The sequence below is a fragment of the Strongylocentrotus purpuratus genome, unplaced genomic scaffold, assembly GCF_000002235.5.
Source record: "Strongylocentrotus purpuratus isolate Spur 01 unplaced genomic scaffold, Spur_5.0 spur5_contig_861, whole genome shotgun sequence".
In the NCBI taxonomy this organism is placed as follows: Eukaryota; Metazoa; Echinodermata; class Echinoidea; order Camarodonta; family Strongylocentrotidae; genus Strongylocentrotus; species Strongylocentrotus purpuratus.
The window spans coordinates 446,306-460,514 of record NW_022145570.1 but is presented as its reverse complement, the minus strand read 5'-3'; the positions used below and the strand labels follow the sequence as shown (position 1 = coordinate 460,514).

Sequence of the window (14,209 nt, the reverse complement as noted above, 5' to 3'; positions counted from 1 at the left end):
AGTGTCATTTTTGACAGACATGGCGCATTATAAATGTTCACTATTATCTATTATTTATTATTATTAGTCAAAACCCATCTTTCACATATAAGAGGTTCCATTTCATTGTGTGAGAAGGGGGGGGGGGGGTTCCAAAACTGGTCTTTACCTCTAACATATATTTTTTGGTGGGAGGGGGGGGTAGGGAGGTTGGCAGCTGTCACAGTATTGATGAGCTTCCGTTGTCATGGATGAAATGAGAGTGACGTTGATTGTACGATGACGATGTGTTGTTTCACAAGTTCCACTAGACGTTACCCAAGAGCATGGCGGGTGGAGGGGAGGGGGGGGGGGGGGTAGAGAGGTTGGCGGCTGTCACAGTTTCGATGAGCTTCCGTTGTAATGGATGAAATGAGAGTGACGTTGATTGTACGATGACGATGTGTTGTTTCACAAGTTCCACTAGACGTTACCAATTACTCCGAAGATGCCTTGTAATAAAAGTGTAAAAATAACACACATGAATATTAACTGTTACATGAAAACGTAAGGGTCTGCGCTTGAAATATAGCAATTATAATGATACGAGCGTGCATGTACATGGGAAATAACCTAGGAGAGCTCCCAACTGGTGAGCTTAAGATTCTTGAGGCGGAGGGACGATAATATTCATGACATGACGTTGAGGGCCACCGCTCATTACACATTATAATAATACATTATTATGAAAATGAAAATAACTGTTTCTTTGTTTTATTTCTCGTTAGATGTTATCAATCTTTATGCCTATCGTTTTTTTTTTGTGTGGTAGCTTTCAGTAACTTTACAAGCCTACTGATATGGGTATTGTCAGGAAGATGCTTCAGGCCTTTTCTTTTTTGTCCTTTCCCCTTCTCATTTTCTCTCTTTTCTGGCCTTTTCTGGATTTTTCTACATTGTCTCTACCCGGTGGGATGGATGGGCCACGTCCATCCCTATCCCGTAGATAAAGAAATGGTAACAAATAATAATGTTAAGCTAACAGTAATTCAAACAGCGAGGAATACATAATCAGAAATTCATGGTAAATCTTACTTTTTTTCCACTGCAATAACCCGGGTTACACATATCACCACTACCAGGCTGACCAGGCTGACCCTCTTCCTCGACACCAGCGGTGTCCATGTCTCCCCACTCAACTAAAAATAATAACATGATGATATAAAGGCAATAAGACATAATAATACCCTGTTGGTCGAATGTGTACCGTCGACTAACGGGACATGTATCTTTGAGCAAAATTCTGCTAGATTTAATATTTCCTTAATAATAAACAACTGTTTTTCTAAATGTGTTACTCAAATGACATCTTCGGCTGGTTTGGTAGTTTTATACATTTTGTTTAAACGTTACACTATAGACTACAAGGTTCAGGATAACGTTCAAAGATTAGAACATACATAATTCAGTACAAAACTCTGACATCACTAGGTTAAATACGCTGATTATTTGTATCCAATTGTAATAATATATAATTATGCTGGTCATTCAAGTATGGGTTTCATTTTTAAAAACAACCTTGACAAGAATTATTTCTTATACGGGTTTTGAAACGTTTGAGACTTTGAGTGGTGAAATCTTCATCTTTCCTTTACGAGAGTTGGTTTCCATTATTGCAATTGATCACTACGATTTGAAGCAGATGGAGATTTTTCTTCAATTGCTTATTGTAAATACACATTGAAAATTGAATCAATTAGGAAGAATTAAAAAGAAAATATATAATGCAGTTTCTCCAGGAATGTTGTCGCCTGTGCGGTGGCTCAAAATATAATATCCATAAATAATTGCTTTTATATTCCACATACTAAGAATCTTGCTCTACGATTGGTCAAAAGTAAGTCACGTGATGATAGATAGTTCGCCCATCATTGCTGGGAGAAGCAAAACGTTCGTTACACTGTGTAGATAGTAGTACTATCTACACAGGGCAACGCACTTTAATTGTATACGCTGCGTATTGCTCTCCTCTTTAAGCGCTTTTAGTGTTAGTACGCAAACTTTAGTCACGCGCGAACTATAATATGGTCACACCACCACCATACTGCATGCACTGTACGTATCGTACACCGTTTGCTAGCTGTTAATTGATGACTTGTTGCTCTAAAATGACGGAAGAAATGAAATGTTTCCGAAGTGGAATATAAAGCAAATAATCATCTTTTGGTTTGAGGCGATGGCAAACTATCACTTCCTCGGCAATCTAAATGTATACGCTATCTTTCCTCAGCTTCGCTTCGGAAAGATAGCTACATCCAGATCGCCTCGGAAGTGATAGTTTGTCCCATCACCTTCACCAACGGTAATTATTTGCTTACTAATTGGAGGCTAATGACTTTTAGATTGTGTTTTATCGTCATCATGGTGATTATGTGCAGGTGAAGTTTAAAAGTATTTTTTTTTGTAACCCACTGGGGGTATTTAACAGTTAGTTTGTAAACGCAATCCTTGCCAGCTATAACGTATAGCATATACAGAGGGAGGGGGGGGGGGGCCTTAACCATAGCGTTCTGAAAGAGATAGTTGTAACAAGCGCACACTTACGCGATCAAAGAAGCTCCAAATAGTTCCACACACATAGTTTACAGTCTTTATAATCATAGATAGGAACTATTTGGAGCTCCATGAATTGACATTTGATCGCGTACGTGTGTGTATGTGTGTGTCCCTCTCCCCCCCTCTCTCTCTCTCTCTCTCTCTCCCACTCTTTCCCTCTTTTTTTTCTCTCTCTCTCTCTCAATATGCTATGGTCTAAACTAACCAAGACGTCTAGGCATACTAGCTTCATAATAAATATCGCCTTAGAAAGGGCTATTGATATCAGGTAGGCCTTATTTGATCAGTACTGTTGTAGAGGCACGTTTTTTAAAATAAAAATAGCTATCAACCTAATTTAGATAAGGTAGCTAATTTTCTTTGTTATGTTAAGTACACAGTACCAGGTAGGTTTAGAGCTAGGTTTAGAGTAAGGGTCGTCTATCGTTCAATTTTTTTTCCATTAAAAAAACAAATAGAAATCATGCCTCTACAACTGATTAAATAGTGCATACCATATTAGGCATTATGGTCTATGATATCAAGCTCAAGTCAGGTTGCAATCGGATCATATCAATCACCTCAGCCCTACCCCTTGTAGCTATTTGCAAGCTGGTTTAGACCTTTATTACTGAAACAACTAATAACACTTTAAATGGCTCAACTCTGTGCTCGACAATTATCTTACCGCTTTCAGCTTCAGACTTAGATGATGAGTTTCCGCTTGAATCAGCAAGGACACACACCACCATCATCACCACCAGTGCTAAGATGAGCAACTTCATGACTGCTTTTGATAACGGCTACTATATGCAAGAATAAACGAAAACAGTGTTGCAAATTTGTGTTTCACTGATGACAACTTCAAAATGGCATAATTTTGCTATCTATTTTTATAAGATATTGCTCAAATTGTACTAATTTGTTTGTCTCACTTTTCTGCTTTTATTAAAACTATTAAAAATATCGTGGTGGACTTCCCCTTTAAAGTACTATGTCCCATTTGCAGGCCAAAAAATGAAAAGGTCAAATTGAAAAGGTCAACGGCATTTGAAAGACAATACTAATTTCACTTTCACTATTCTTCTTTCTATTGCACTCCACTAACTTGCACTCCGCGCAAAAGCCTCTCTCTTTCAAACATTATATTAGGTTCACATTTAAATGAATAATCATGATTTGTTATATGACCAGTCTCTAATTGAACACAATAGTGACTATTTTACTATTGATGAATTTATTGCGAAAATTAAGATTACACTAAACCAATTTAATCATGAATTGAAAAAAGGTAGTAATAATGATATTAATAATTTCAGTTTAATTCACTCGTAGTTTGAATAGAAGTTATGATGATTTAAACACACTTTTTTCTGTAATTCCTGGGTTTAATTTTTCTGTAATAGGTGTCACTGAAACGTGGCTTAACGCAAACTCCCCTCCTGTATTAAATCTTGATAATTATACTATGGTCCGTGCTGACCGCAAAGTAGGTAGAGGTGGCGGTGTAGCTATTTATTTACGTAATTCAGTTAAATATTCGAATACGACATGATATTCATATTGAAGGTGCAGAGGACATTTTTGTTGAAGTTATAAATGATTTTGGTAAAAATATTTTAATAGGCGTAGTTTATAGACCTCCTAATAATCAGATAGAGACATTTTTAGATAATTTAAATGAATCTCTTTATACAATTATTGGTGAAAATAAAGATGTTTATTTAATGGGAGATTATAACATAAACATTTTACCTCCTCTTCAAAATAATAGTTTGAAATTAGATAACATTCTATTATCTTACTCGTTGCATCCTCATATTAATAAACCCACACGGATTTCGAAAACATCATCATTGATAATATATTCTCAAATAATGTTAATAAGAAATGTTTAAATGGTATTTTGTATTATGATATATCTGACCACTTGCCTATTTTTAGTATTATTAAGCAGACAATTAACGTTCATAGATTATTGAACAATACACTAAAAATGCATAGAAAAGAAAATTCTTCTAATATTGATTCTTTAAATATTGATTTATGTCAAGAGCAATGGCTCGTTGTATTTGAGGAAAATGATGTTGATAAGGCTTACGAAAAATTTAATCATAAGCTGCAAAAGTATTATGATAAAAATATTCCACTTGTTCGAACAAAATATAAGAAAGTTAAAAATCCATGGATCACTAAAGGAATTTTAAAGTCGATAAAAAGTAGAAATAAACTTTATAAGAAAAGTCTCAAAAAGGTGAGTGATGAGAATTGTAGCAAGTATAAAATTTATAGAAATAAATTAACTTCAATAATTCGACTTTCACGTAAATTACATTATTCAAATAAAATAGACATGAATAAGACAAGTAATGCTTCAATATGGCAAATTGTTAAAGATATGATTGGTTCTAAAAATAATACTCCTAAATCATTTTTTAAAGATGGTCAGGAAATAAATAATCCAGTAAAAATTGCATATATGTTTAATTCATATTTTAATGATATAGGTCCAAATTTAGCATCAGAATTTAATATTGATCAAAATAGTTATAAACAATATTTGGATGAACCATTTTATAAATCTTTATTTTTACGACCAACATCCTCTCACGAAACTATTAAAGTTGTACAGTCTTTAAAATCCACTAAATCTACTGGTTATGATGGGATAAGTGTGAATCTTTGAACAAAATTATTTATAATATTGTCTCTCCAATAACTTATATTTTTAATTTATCGATCACACTTGGTGTTTGTCCAAATATATTGAAAATTTCTAAAATAATCTCAATATATAAAAAAGATGATTCTTCATTAGTAAATAATTATCGTCCTATTTCCCTTTTACCGGCTATCTCAAAAATTCTTGAAAAAATTATTTATGAACGACTTTATGATTTTTTAAATAGTAATGATTTACTTGTTCCTAATCAGTTTGGTTTTAGAAAGCATCATTCGACAGATCATGCAATTATTCAACTTTATGATAAAATTATTACATCATTGGCTAATAAGGAACACAGTGTAGGCATTTTTATGGACCTGAGTAAGGCCTTTGATACTATTGATCATAAAATATTGATTGATAAATTACACTTTTATGGAGTAAGGGGTATTGCTTTAAAAATTATTTGTTAAATAGAGAACAGTATGTATACTTTCAATCTAAAGGGTCGAGTAGATTACCTATAACTTGTGGCGTCCCTCAGGGATCGATTCTAGGTCCTTTATTATTTTTGTTATACGTTAATGATATTGTAAAATCATCTAAACTTTTAACATTTATATTGCATGCAGACGACACTAATGTATTTTATTCTCATACAAATTTAGACACACTTACGTCAATCTTAAATGTTGAATTATCTAAAATATATGTTTGGTTTAAGTCTAATAAGTTATCTTTCAATTTTACTAAAACAAACTTTATATACTTTAGAAATGTTCATTCACCAAAATTAAATTGTAGAATATATATTAATGATATTTTGCTTTTAGAAAAAAAATTCTGTCAAATTTTTGGGGATAACCATTGATTCTAATTTAACTTGGTCCAATCATATACATAATATATTGAGTACTGTTTCTAGGAACATTGGAATGTTATATAAATTGAAATTATTACTAACTCCCGAATCTCTTTTTATGATTTATAATGCTTTTGTACTTTCGCATATTAATTATTGTAATATCGTATGGGGAAACTGTTGTAAAACTAAAATTAATTCACTTGAACTTTTACAAAAGAAAGCCTTACGAATTTGTACACAATCTGATTATTTAGCACACACTACACCTATTTTTAAAACATTGAAAACTCTCAAAGTAACTGATATGCACATTTTTCAAACAGCTATTTTTATGTATAAATATGTCTCCAACTTACTTCCTAAGTCCTTTCATGATTTTTATATTCATAATGTTAATGTACATTCGTACCCCACGAGGCACTCTATGGATTTTCATTTAACTAACCCTAAAATTGTTTTGGCACAAAAATCAATAAGACACAATTGACCCGATGTGTGGAACTCCTTGCTTATAACATTAAAATTATGTACAACACTTGTTTCATTTAAAGTGAAAATGAAAGAATATTTATTGATAAGGTATGAAAATTAGATTCTGGTCATAATATACTATATGTACTTTATAAATGTAATGCTTCCTGGGAGAAATATGTTTGAATATATGTACTTTGTTTTAATATAAATATTCATTGTTTATTTGTATATAAAAAAGAAATTATGTGATAGATTGAGGAGCTCGCGCAGTGCACTCTTCACTTTGCACTCTCTTCATCTTTCTTCCTGTCTCCTCTCCTCCTTTTGTAAGGCCGGTATCATTTCAAGCTCTGCTTACGATATCGGTCTTCTGCATTCTCCCCCTTTTCTTTCTTTTCAAATACGATTAATTGTACTATTGATTATTTATATTTATTTATTTGTGAATTACTACTTGTATTACTTATCATTATATTGCTAAAATGTATTCATTGTTATTTTTGTTATTGTTTATGGAAAATGCAGAAATAAAACTTGAAATTGAATTTAAAACTTTCCTCAAAACGAAAGGGCTTGAAAACGGTCGTGCGTCGTACGTTTTATGCTGCACAAAGATTCACGAAGTTTAATTTCGGCTATTACAAGAAGTGGGTTATTGATGTAGACAAATGCTCATGTACCTATTACAGCTCATTTTAGGTATGTTATTACCAAAGATACAAAGATATCAGTCAGTCACTCAAAAGTGTCTGACAGTGAAGTCTATATATATATATATATATATGTATAAGGTAAACGTTTTTTGTTGTTGCATAATTTAAATACTAGGACACTGCTAATGTTTATATTTCACAGATAGGACATACATGAAACGGGAAGATATAAAAGACCAGAAAAAAGGCCCCCGAATCTACGACTCTGTGAAGACTGTAGGAGATGAATTCCATATAATTATGAAATGTGACAAGTATAAAGATTTACGTGTAGATTTTATAGACACAATTAGTAATCTGGAAGAAAATGTGAGTAATTTGAAAAGTCAAGAAAAATTCATATTTATAATGAGATTAGACAATAAAAGGACCATACATGTTTGTTGGGTAAGACAAAGAACCAACACTAGGTAATGTTTAACCAATTTCTGGTCCATTTTACCTAACTACAAACATGCAATAATAATAATCGCTCATACCCAACTTTGAGTTTGAGAACAGTTAGTATTTTGAAAGCAAATACCAATTTATGAAGGTAGGTGTACGTCAGTGGATTAAAGCCTTACCAAAAGACCCTAGCACCCTTTAAACCTCCCGTTTACGAGATCACTGGGCCATCGTACCCCTCAAAATTGCCAAAGCATAGCTCCTGATTAATGTGCACTAAAAGACGGTTGCACAAGAGGCGAACAAAAGTCTAAAGAAATGCAGAGCTACGCTCAACAACTGCATACATTAATCATTCCCAAATTCTGAATCTCAACGACCGACAAACGTTTTATAGTGGCTGCTTCGGAAGATAATTAACCTGTCTTGCCACTTTTAAAGATCCCATTAAAACATACTTCTTCCCTCAGTAATAAAGATTGATTCACCTATCGAATAGTTTATTGTTTCTCTTCACATTCTGTTACTAAGTAGCGATAAGGTATTTTTTTATTTTAGCGCTCCTAAATAATCGAATAATCGACGGAATCAGAAAGACGTATCGTGTCCAACAGGCATAACGTAAGGGACGTTGGTCCTACCTGATTTCGATGCGGTGTTCGAGTAGAATTCTGTGAGATGATGATATACTTTCTCGTAGCTTGATGTAACGAAGTGTCTCTACCCAGATCTGTTGAATTATGTCTAGATAGCTTCTAGTATTATAGAATATCGAAGCCCGAAATGACCTTCTGCTCGAAACCGACAAATCACCGCATTCAAAGTAAATTGCAAAAAGTGTTCAACAACACGATGGTGGATGAAACTATCTAATATTCGACGATACATGACCTTCAGACCATATTGTTTCATTATTTTTGTATCCAATCAGTCAACGTCAAAGAATAGATTTATTATCGTTCTTCAATTTATTATTTCACCTGTGAATGTACTTTCATTCTTATGCATCACGAAAGAACACTGAATTGGATTCTTCAATGTTTGTTTCGATTAATTTCCTTCCCTTTCCTTCTCCCTGTTTAATACTGATACAATTTTCAATTTTTCTTAATCAAGGCAAAATATTATTTTCATATTTTCTTTATGCAAGAGAGAGAGAGAGAGAATATGTTAAGTGAGAATTATCGAGTACAACTATGAATTGCATCCTTTTCAATATTATTCAATTAGCTAAAAATATTCAGAATCTGAATATGATAAATCCACGTAATACACCACCGCTGTTCAACGCATCCAACGCTCCAACCATAGCTCATATGCCAATGCACCATATTTATCAAATATGAAAAGATTTTTAAATGAAATTTGATGAAAAATCAAATTTACGATGCACTGACAGGCATCAGTTGAAATCATGAATTCTCTGTGACTGGCTTAGCACTTGTTTCTGAGGGACCAGTAACTGAAGATCTATAATTTTACATGTGCCTCGAAAAAAAGTTCAAATACAGTACATTTGATTGACATCCTTCATCAACATATTAACAAACTAAGTATGTAAGCTGTGAAGATGTAGAAATCAAGTATCAATTCACACCTTTCTACAAAAGACACACAAACACACGCACTCACGCGCACACACATGCGCGCACAATTATTCTCTGATATTTGACATGATGTTAGGGATGTTTTTTTGATCTGCAAAGACCGACTTTATACCGAAATCCCAATTTTTTAAAATTCAAACATCACATAGGCATTACTGGCATTCATCCAGGTGTGAACACATACCACACACAAATGATATCATTTTTTTTTGGATAAAACACTTTTTTATAAGATGTATAATCATTTACTGATCACAGGTGATTTAAGGGTCATTTTGAAAAGGTGACCCATTAGAGTCCCCGTATGTCTTCATATTTGAGGAATTCCAGACAACTCGCCACAAAGACAGCTCGCCCCAAGACAACTCGACACAATACCCTGGACATCTCGCCACAAAACCTTGGACAACTCGCCACGGTCGAGTTGTCCAGGGTGGGGTGCCTTTTCGGACAGCTCGCCACACTTTTTTCCCCTCATGATTTCTAGATCTAAAATCCCTCACTTCAGAGAAAATTGTCATTTTATGTATTCATTATTCTTTTATAAACACAGTCATGACAGGAAACATGGAAATTGTGAGTATTTTGAGAGCTGTTCTAAAGAATAAAGATGATTTTTCCTAGCGTTTGCAACAAGCTAGACCCGCAACAAGAATCTATGTTGGACAAACCGAAGACGTACGACTACGATCGCCGTATAACTTCTCGATTTTTAAGTTCATTTTTCTGTCTCATGAAACTTTTTGATGGTAAGAATATGCTGTTATGTATTTTTGGCGCATCTTTACATTCTAATATAACATTTTCTCTACCTCAGCGAAATTATCGCTCGCCTACAAGATTACACTTGATTGTGCATTCACTGTGTACTGTATATGTGAGCTACGCCGTGAGCGTATTTTTTTATTTACACGGCAGCGAGGGGAAAAGCTCGATTAATTCCAATGAAACCGCTCACGGGGAGTCTAGTCTGTAGTCCGTGTACAGTGTGATGATGTACAGCTGAATATGGCTTGCAGCGCTCAAAATACACGGGGGCGATGGGCGATTCACCCTCGTGAGCTCCATAATCGCCCCCATCAGGTTGTCCACGGGGGCAATTGCAAAATTAAAAATCGCCCCCGTGAAATTATAAAATAAAGATTTTCAGCGAATTGAATAATATTGAAAAGGATGCAATTCATAGTTGTACTCGATAATTCTCACTTAACATATTCTCTCTCTCTCTCTCTCTCTCTTTCCCTCTCTTCCTGTCTTGCATAAAGAAAATAAGAAAAAAAATATTTTGCCTTGATTACGAAAAATTGAACATTTTATCAGTATTAAATAGGGAGAAGAAAAGGGGAGGAAATTAATCAAAACAAACATTGAAGAATCCAATTTAGTGTTTTTTCGTGATGCATAAGAATGAAAGTACATTAAAAGGTGAAATAATAAATTGAAGAGCGATGATGAATTAATTCTTTGACGTTGATTGATTGAATGAAAAATAATGAAACAATATGGTCTGAGGGTCATATATCTTCGAATATTAGAAAGTTTCATCCACCATCGTGTTGTTGAACACTATTTGCAATTTAATTTTAATGCGGTGACTTGTCGGTTACGAGCAGAAGGTCATATCAGGCTTCTATATTCTATAATACTATCAACAGATATCTGGATAGAGACACTTCGTCACATCAAGCTACGAGAAAGTATACCATCATCTCACAGAATTCTACTTGAACACCGCATCGAAATTCTTTTCACCCTTTTTTTCTTCCTTTTCTTTTTTGGTCCCTTTCAGCTCTCCTTTTTCCTTTTCCTTCCTTCTCTCTCTTTTTTTTTTTAGCGGGGGCGGGGGTAGGCAAAGGCCTTTTGCCCCACCCCCATCCGCAACTTGTTGGCGGGAAAATTGCGACTGCATGATATCCCCCTTTTTTTTCTTTACTTCTTCCTCAATTTTCCTTCCCTTTATCTCCTCTTCAGTGACTGGTCCCTCAGAAACTAGTGCTAATCCAGTCACAGAGAAATCATGATTTCAACTGATGCCTGTCAGTGCATTGTAAATTTGATTTTTCTTCAAATTTCATGTAATATTTTTTTTCATATTTGATAAATATGGTGCATTGGCATATGGGCTATGGTTGGAGCGTTGGATGCGTTGAACAGCGTTGGTGTATTATATGGATTTATCATATTCATATTCTGAATATTTTCAGCGAATTTAATAATATTGAAAAGGATGCAATTCATAGTTGTACTCGATAATTCTCACTTAACATACTCTCTCTCTCTCTCTCTCTTTCCCTCTCTTCCTGTCTTGCATAAAGAAAATATGAAAACAATATTTTGCCTTGATTACGAAAAATTGAACATTTTATCAGTATTAAATAGGGAGAAGAAAAGGGGAGGAAATTAATCAAAACAAACATTGAAGAATCCAATTCTGTTTTTTTTTCGTGATGTATAAAAATGAAAGTACATTAAAAGGTGAAATAATAAATTGAAGAGCGATGATGAATCAATTCTTTGACGTTGATTGATTGAATAAAAAATAATGAAACAATATGGCCTGAGGGTCATAATCTTCGAATATTAGAAAGTTTCATCCACCATCGTGTTGTTGAACACTATTTGTAATTTGATTTTAATGCGGTGACGTGTCGGTTACGAGCAGAAGTTCATATCAGGCTTCTATATTCTATAATACTATCAACAGATATCTGGATAGAGACACTTCGTCACATCAAGCTACGAGAAAGTATATCATCATCTCACAGAATTCTACTTGAACACCGCATCGAAATTCTTTTCACCCTTTTTTTCTTCTTCTTCTTTTTTGGTCCCTTTCAGCTCTCCTTTTTCCTTTTCCTTCCTTCTCTCTCTTTTTTTTTTAGCGGGGGCGGGGGTAGGCAAAGGCCTTTTGCCCCACCCCCATCCGCAACTTGTTGGCGGGAAAATTGCGACTGCATGATATCCCCCTTTTTTTTCTTTACTTCTTCCTCAATTTTCCTTCCCTTTATCTCCTCTTCAGTGACTGGTCCCTCAGAAACTAGTGCTAATCCAGTCACAGAGAAATCATGATTTCAACTGATGCCTGTCAGTGCATTGTAAATTTGATTTTTCTTCAAATTTCATATAATATTTTTTTTCATATTTGATAAATATGGTGCATTGGCATATGGGCTATGGTTGGAGCGTTGGATGCGTTGAACAGCGTTGGTGTATTATATGGATTTATCATATTCATATTCTGAATATTTTCAGCGAATTTAATAATATTGAAAAGGATGCAATTCATAGTTGTACTCGATAATTCTCACTTAACATACTCTCTCTCTCTCTCTCTCTCTTTCCCTCTCTTCCTGTCTTGCATAAAGAAAATATGAAAACAATATTTTGCCTTGATTACGAAAAATTGAACATTTTATCAGTATTAAATAGGGAGAAGAAAAGGGGAGGAAATTAATCAAAACAAACATTGAAGAATCCAATTCTGTTTTTTTTCGTGATGCATAAAAATGAAAGTACATTAAAAAATGAAATAATAAATTGAAGAGCGATGATGAATCAATTCTTTGACGTTGATTGATTGAATAAAAAATAATGAAACAATATGGTCTGAGGGTCCTAATCTTCGAATATTAGAAAGTTTCATCCACCATCGTGTTGTTGAACACTATTTGTAATTTGATTTTAATGCGGTGACTTGTCGGTTACGAGCAGAAGTTCATATCAGGCTTCTATATTCTATAATACTATCAACAGATATCTGGATAGAGACACTTCGTCACATCAAGCTACGAGAAAGTATATCATCATCTCACAGAATTCTACTCGAACACCGCATCGAAATTCTTTTCACCTTTTTTTTTTCTTCTTCCTCTTTTTTGGTCCCTTTTAGCTCTCCTTTTTTCCTTTTCCTTCCTTCTCTCTCTTTCTTTTTTAGAGGGGGCGAGGGGAGGCAAAGGCCTTTTGCCCCACCCCCATCCGCAACTTGTTGGCGGGAAAATTGCGACTGCATGACATCCCCCTTCTTTTCTTTACTTCTTCCTCAATTTTCCTTCCCTTTATCTCCTCTTCAGTGACTGGTCCCTCAGAAACTAGTGCTAATCCAGTCACAGAGAAATCATGATTTCAACTGATGCCTGTCAGTGCATTGTAAATTTGATTTTTCTTCAAATTTCATATAATATTTTTTTTCATATTTGATAAATATGGTGCATTGGCATATGGGCTATGGTTGGAGCGTTGGATGCGTTGAACAGCGTTGGTGTATTATATGGATTTATCATATTCATATTCTGAATATTTTCAGCGAATTTAATAATATTGAAAAGGATGCAATTCATAGTTGTACTCGATAATTCTCACTTAACATACTCTCTCTCTCTCTCTCTCTCTTTCCCTCTCTTCCTGTCTTGCATAAAGAAAATATGAAAACAATATTTTGCCTTGATTACGAAAAATTGAACATTTTATCAGTATTAAATAGGGAGAAGAAAAGGGGAGTAAATTAATCAAAACAAACATTGAAGAATCCAATTTAGTGTTTTTTCGTGATGCATAAGAATGAAAGTACATTAAAAGGTGAAATAATAAATTGAAGAGCGATGATGAATTAATTCTTTGACGTTGATTGATTGAATGAAAAATAATGAAACAATATGGTCTGAGGGTCATATATCTTCGAATATTAGAAAGTTTCATCCACCGTCGTGTTGTTGAACACTATTTGCAATTTAATTTTAATGCGGTGACTTGTCGGTTACGAGCAGAAGGTCATATCAGGCTTCTATATTCTATAATACTATCAACAGATATCTGGATAGAGACACTTCGTCACATCAAGCTACGAGAAAGTATACCATCATCTCACAGAATTCTACTTGAACACCGCATCGAAATTCTTTTCACCCTTTTTTTCTTCCTTTTCTTTTTTGGTCCCTTTCAGCTCTCC

General features: G+C 34.2%; 1 long non-coding RNA gene across 1 annotated transcript; it reads right to left on the bottom strand.

Annotated features, from left to right (window-relative positions):
- Window positions 1-319: 319 nt before the first annotated feature.
- Window positions 320-1,115, bottom strand: LOC115929863. Its single transcript, XR_004066754.1, has 2 exons — window positions 1,054-1,115; window positions 320-470 (listed from the first exon to the last, which is right to left on the bottom strand). It is a non-coding gene; the product is annotated as an uncharacterized LOC115929863 (long non-coding RNA).
- Between the last annotated feature and the right edge of the window lie 13,094 nt (window positions 1,116-14,209).